General features: G+C 35.8%; 1 pseudogene; it reads right to left on the bottom strand.

Annotated features, from left to right (window-relative positions):
• Positions 1 to 5853: 5853 nt before the first annotated feature.
• On the bottom strand, positions 5854 to 6147 carry LOC103074844 (HIG1 domain family member 1A, mitochondrial pseudogene; annotated as a pseudogene).
• Between the last annotated feature and the right edge of the window lie 1137 nt (positions 6148 to 7284).

Below are 7284 nucleotides of genomic sequence, written 5' to 3'. Positions count from 1 at the left end.
TTTTGCTTAAAGTAGTCTAATAATAAAAATAAGTCTATTTGGGGCATGGGGCAGATTATTTTCCTTTAGAAAGAGGGTCTCTTCATTAGTCAAGTTTCAGAAACACTAGCTTTGGAATTCAAACAGAATCAGTATTCAAATTTTTATTCCATAGCTGACTACTGGTGTGACTAGGGTAATAACTTAATCTCTTTGAGATTCAGTTTCTTCATCTACAAAATGGCATAGTAATACTTAGGTCACAGCATGCAATTTAATGAACTAATGTACATAAGATACTTGACATGATGCCACAGGTAAACATTCAATAAATGGTAGCTGTGTTGGTAACACCATTTTTGTTATCTTTAATATTGTTATTAATAAAAATGTCATAGAAGTTGCTAGCAAGGTCATTTTCATATTTGCCATCAGGCAGCTCATCCTACTTTTCAATTTGTTCCATGGATCACTACATTCTTCTATTTTGATTTATTCTTCCAAAAAAACCAAAAATGAATTAACATTTCTCTTTTCCCTCTTTTAAAGATTAATGGAAATAACCTCTCTGCAAAAGTGTACTCAACTCTACTCTTTACAACCAATGTATCTCCATAAATTGCCACCTTCTAGATTCTGTTATAATATCCAGGCATTTGGAGAGGAACTAACTCCAGTTCTGCCCCCATCCACCTGTGTGACTAACGTTGGGCAAATAACTCAGAATCACTCAGGTCTCAGTTTCCTTAGCTGTAAAATTAATGCAAGGACAGACAGTCTTCAAGGTCTCAGCTAGCTCTCTGATTATATGATTTAGCATTCCCTCTTAACTATAGTTTCCAAAACCACCCCTGTTCAACCTGACTGCCTCAGTAATCCTATTTAAGCAAATGTGAAAGACTACCTCCTCCAAAAATTATGGCCCCTCAGTCTCAGAGCCATTCTCTTCACATGGAAGCAAAACCTCCTTGGCTATTTCCTCCAAATTCTCTCATAGCTATATACTAGTATGCAGGGAGTTTTCTATTGCATTAGCCCTAAAAAGTACCTTTAGCTTTCATATAATATAAACACTTTTTGTTTGACACACCCTTTGTCCACTATTTGTATTACCACTGCACAATATAGTTTCATGGTTGGTTATGATTTTTCTCAATTTTTTATCAAACAAAAGTAATAACACAATGCTGTGCACAAAACAGGCACTTAACAAAGGATCAGGGTTTAAATAATCTTCCTATATTTTCAAATCATTCTAGACTACAACTGTATGAACTCTTAGTTCGTAACTCCTTGAACCAGGATTCTGGATTTGTTGACTATCTTAATGTACTATACAACCTTGAATAGCTCACTAAATCTCAACACATCTCAATTAACTCCTCTATAAAATGACTCTATTTCCATTGGTCCTATTTAATTTTAAAGAGCTGTCTCATTTTTCAAAAAGAATGTAAAACTGTTACTGAAATGCTTGGTGACATTATTTTATAGCTATAAGACCCCAGAAAGAGGGATTAAAGTGACTTGCTTTCCTCTGTACTTAACCCTAACACAGTATCACAAATAAGCATCTATGCCATCTGAGTTTCTTTGTGATCTAAATAGCACCACTCATAGTAACTTTTTGACAAGGACAACAATCATCTTCCATATCCCATCAAATGCTCACAAAACATGTAAACATTCCATTGGAACTACCAGCCACATTTATAGAAGACTTTTGTAAGTTTTTTTTTTCTGAAATATATGTTCTTAGCTAATGATTAAGTCCTTAATCACAACGCAGTCGGTCTTTAGAATGCTCTTCTGAGAAAAAAATTTCTAGCCCTTGTTAAAAAATACAAAAACATAACTGGCTCATGCATAAATCACACCTCTTTTGCTATACCAAATTTTAGTACATCATACAAGTAACCATTTCAGACACCCCTAAAGTGACCTCTGGAATTTATAAAGAAATAAAGCAAACAAAAGACAAACAAGGGCTTCCCTGGTGGCGCAGTGGTTGAGAGTCCGCCTGCCGACGCAAGGGACAGGGGTTCGTGCCCCGGTCCGGGAAGATCCCACATGCCACGGAGCGGCTGGGCCCGTGAGCCATGGCCATTGAGCCTGCGCGTCCAGAGCCTGTGCTCCACAACGGGAGAGGCCACAACACTGAGAGGTCCGCATATCGCAAAAACAAACAAACAAAAAACAAACAAAAAAAAGACAAAACCTCCAGTAAAATTAATCATTAGCCAATCTGTGCATCACAACACATATTTTTAAATATTAAAGGAATTATGTCGATTTTTTTTCTTGTTAATATATCTCAACTTAAAACATGGTCTCCATATCTGATATTACAGTTTATCTCTATAGTTCTTGCCTTCTACTTAATAAATTTTAATTTTTCTCAGGGACCCTGGAACATGAACCAATATGAACTAGCCTAGATTTTCCCCTTTATACCATCACTGATATGTCACTTCAGTTTGTGATGGTTTGTTAGAAAACTTGTGCTCCCTCTACTGACCATAAGGAATGCTAATAGCAACAAAGAGAATGTTTAGTTTGCAATAAATGGAATTACTTTCTGGGGGTAAAAACACAGTATCATAAAACACCCATCTCAAGAATCCCATGGAGAATTTTCTATCCATTGTCTAGGGTAAATGTCTAAGTCCAAATAATTAAATAATATTGTTTAAATGTTATTTTCCAAGTTGTAATCTGTGTAAGGGCTTTTTATCAGCTGAGATTTACTGTAAGAGGTTAGGTGTCTATCGGATTCTGGCAAATATGTAAACATCCTAAAAAATAATTATTTTGAGTATTGTCTTAATTGCCAATTCTCTTGAGTATTGAGAGGAAAAAACTGCATATCTGGATTTGGGTCAGAGTTCAGAGTAGTTAAGCATTTAAAACTGATTATTCCAGATGTTAGGGAAAAAACTGCATATCTGGATTTGGGTCAGAGTTCAGAGTAATTAAGCATTTAAAACTGATTATTCCAGATGTTAGGCTGATCGTAATTATACCAGTGTGGAATTACTCAATTATGCCATTCTAAGTCTCCATGGCATAAATTGTATCTAATTCCCAGGCTTGATTGAGAACTTCAGTGCTGGAACCTAATAAAAATGTACAACAGAAACTGCCCATAATTATACCTGGATGAGTAATTCTATACAGCCCTTGAGCATGTCAGTGTAAAGTCAACTAAGACTTAAAAGAAGAAATCAACTGCTATTCTTAATGTTCACAGTGCTCTAATATTTACTGCTACTGATGCTCCTTGATTTATTTAAAGATACTTGCAGCAAAAGAAAATAATCATTTTCTGCTAGCTTAACATAAACACAATTGTTTACTGACTATAAAGATTGGTATTTTTTAGCTCTCCCCTGTCATTCTCCTCTACAACTCCCAAACCTCCTGAATTATAAACATTATTTGCTTTAATATCAAGGAATGCCCACTAATATCAGTATCAGATTAAGTAAAACATAATTTAAAAGGTAAAGTCACATCAAATGTACCCACAGACTGTGTTTCAACAGGGAATATAAGTAATTCTTTCATGAGTCACTGTTTTGGACTCTATGCTCCATTCCAGCAGAGGAGAGAGAGAATTGACTACAGTCACAAAGGGGATATGCTTTATTAATTTAAAGATCAATCATTTTGCTCACTTTAGAAATAAATTTTGTTACAGGAAATTATGTCAATTGCTGCCAAAAAGAATTATAAAACACAATAATTAGTCGAAAGCACAGTATTTCAAAGTCATTGGTGAGAGAGAGCACTTGCACTTTGGAACTTAATTAAGAATTCAAGTTTGTCAAAGGAATCTGGATGCGTATCTGCTGTTTAGGGATAAAGATTGGCTCTTCAATAATGGAGTCAACAGGCTTCCAACCACCTCACCTTAACGATGCTAACAAAGAATTCACCAGGGGATCCAGACTACATTCACTGTGAACCACTGGGGACAGGTGAAACTTCTGGAAATTCTAAAGAGCTTGGGGTGGAACGAAACAGTTCTCTTATGCTCACACTTTGCTCTCTCTCTCTCTCTCTCTCTCTCTCTTTCATTCTCATCCTCCCCCCACTTGTGATATTTCCAGTAAAGTTAAGATAAAATCCTGGCTTCCCTCCAGTCTTGAATCCATCATTATGTTGATCAGTAAACACCTAGGGGAGCCTACCTGTTGTACACATATTTCTCTGCAACTCAGAGAACTCTTTTGCTCTTCTGTGAGCGTCTGTTCATGTTGGGCTCTTAGATGTAATATTTTGTATTTCAAATTCTGTTAGATGCACATCAAGCTCAGCCTGCCCATGCTCACAGTGAGCTACCACCAAAGGCTGTCTGTTTAATAATGAAACACATCCCTTTTTATACATATTCTTTCTCCATAAATTCCAGAGAGGAGAACTGCTATACCTTGATTACCTTAACTTTATTTAGCCAGGTGTCTTTCAGGAAATAAAGGCTGAGACTTTACATGGAAAGGCTTTGCTCCATTTCCAAATACTGTCATACTTAAGACATGAAGACATTCTTCAGAGCTACACATCAAACTCTGATCAAATTTCTAACATTTATGACAAAGGGCAAAAATTGTTAAATGACAGACTGTGGGACTTGCACTTTTTCAACATATAAATGTTTAATAGATTTAAAAGTAGTTTCTAATATGAATCTGACTACCCATTGGCCATTAACTATTCATTGAACTTTAAGATATTAAGGAATTTTAGCTGTCAGACATATTACGAAGAAAATGCCTAGAAATTCTTCAACAACAAAACTGAATGAACTATATCAGAAGCATCCCATCCAAACACAGCCTAGATAATCAAGGAATTCAAACATCAGATAAGCTGCTCTAGACAAAGTGATTCTGAAAGCTGACTATATAAGAATCATTTGGGAGTTTTTAAAATCCTGGGTCTTTCCATGTCATAGTTCAAAAGTTGTTAATTCTCGGGCTATTTCTTTGAACTGTTAACTAACATGCTATAAATTCTACCTATAATATATGTTGACCCAAATACAAGAGCCCTGCTTTTTTTTTTTTTTCACTTCCATTACAGGCAATTTATTTAGTTTAACATTTATGATTCTTTCAGAGAAAATAAACAGACTGCACATATTTAAAAAGTATTTTTCATTTACCTTTGCATTAGCACTTAAAATACACACTTCTATTTCAAAATGCCATTTCAAAATTATTCTAATATAACAGCAGCAAACTATAATTCTGCAATTACAAAACAGATAAACGGGGATCTACAGTTAAGTTATTCTCATGTTTACAACTATGATTCTGAAACAGATACTACTTCAAAGCAGCTGTTACCGGCTCTTTAGGTTTGGTTTAAAAACACACACATACTTGCTGGGAGGTTTATAATGTTGCATTCCGTGCACTGCTCTGAAAGGGTTCTTCAAGAGCCAACCAGACCTTAAAAACAGTACTCAGTCCACAAGGCAGTCAGAAAGAGTTAAATTAACTGGGGTAAATAGGATTCCTACATTACATCAAAAGCATATGATATTCTGCAGCAACTGGGAGCATTTTCAGGTTTGGCATGCTGTCCTCTTTACAACTAATTTTATCAGAAGAGTTTAAGAAGGCAGACACTGTACCACTACCAAGTGCATTTAAAAGTGACATGTTTTTGTGCTAATCTGACTCCCCTGAATGACCTAGCTAGCGAACTAGTCACTAGGCAAATCAAGCCTGCAAGAAAGGAAGCCAATATTCAAATTACCATGTTATTGTCCGACCCACAGAATTATTTTCAACATAAACATATAACCTCAAAATGAGATGTCTAACTAAAGCAAGCACCACCAAGACCAAGACGGCATCTCCTCTTCTAAGGTTTAGGTTTTGCCCAGAATCCTTAATACATGGAATAGCCCATACCAAGAGTCATTGCTCCCACAACAAAGCCTTGGGCTGCCACGTGCATGTGGATCAGGTGAACAGACATTTTAGTATTGCCCCTGCTCTTCAATTTATATAATCCATATGCAATGATTGCTGCAAAACCTGCCATTCCAATGGGAACAAATGGTGCCTCTCTAGCTTTTCAGATAAGTTTAGATCCCTGATCTTCATCATATGAAGAAAGAGAGACATCTGTGCCACTTGACATAGTGATTGAAGAATCTTCAGACAATGGCACAACGTCGCAGGCTCCTACCGGCTTCTCAAGCCCTGCTTCTTAAATTTAGATTGGAAACATTGTTGTTCATTAACCAAAGGCACTATATCAGTATTTGCTTTATAATTTGATTCCCAATCTAACAAGGACTGAAGTTTCAGACTGAGTACCAGGAGTGTCCTTAAAGATAAAACATTGGCCACTAATATGTATAAAATAGATAACTAATAAGAACCTGCTGTATAAAAATAAATAAATAAAATTGTATTAAAAAAAGGATAAAACATTGGAATACAATTCCTAGCCTTTAATCCTTGGCTACAATTTGTCTAACAACAAAACAATTTTATTTTGGAAAGAATTTTTATAATTTGATGGCTAAAACAATAATTCTCTTCCACATCATGCGACTCTTTGCCAAATATCCATTAATTATAATCCTGTCCAACATTTGCACGGAAAGACACCTGGAAGAAGTCCAAAATTGACTGTCTCCTTTAAAGTTTCACACTACAAACTGAAAACATAATGAAGATTTACTATCTCTGAATACCAGGAAAAGCTATGACCTAAGTCTACCACCTATTAGGTACAAGCATGTTTCAAGCTTTACAATTTGAGGTAATTATAAATTATAAAATGTAGGGGAAAAACAGCACAAAAATCCGAAGTAGCCAAATATGGCCCATGGTCATTTACTTATTTAACGATGGCAACAGTAAGTTTCTGATTCTCCAAACCCCAATAGGTTTTCATGTTATAAAAACTACTGTCCAAATTGGCAGTCAAAGAGTATTACTGTAAAAGAGATAATTGAGGCCAAACTGCTGTTGGTGGGGAAAATACTAGTGTGGCCTTGTACAGCTTTTTCTCAAGAATCTATCATGAGTGAATAGGAGTTCAGTTAATGTGGCAAAAGGCCCAATGCCTTTCACTTTAAACGATGACTGAAATATTAAGGTGGCTTAATTTAAAATTCCCACCCCATCTCATTTAAGTGAATGAGAAGCAGAAAATCCTCTGGCTTTCCTTCTATCTGTAGAGTCCAGACAGGAAGAAAGTGTATCGCCTCATTTTCATAATGTAATGCCAGTCTGGTAGTGCAGCTTCTCTTGAGCCTATGGATATTTAGCATATTGT

This window comes from Lipotes vexillifer, unplaced genomic scaffold, assembly GCF_000442215.2.
Source record: "Lipotes vexillifer unplaced genomic scaffold, Lipotes_vexillifer_v1.1 scaffold919, whole genome shotgun sequence".
NCBI lineage: Eukaryota > Metazoa > Chordata > Mammalia > Artiodactyla > Lipotidae > Lipotes > Lipotes vexillifer.
Note: the sequence above shows the minus strand (reverse complement) of the source record. Positions and strands in the feature narration are given on the sequence as shown.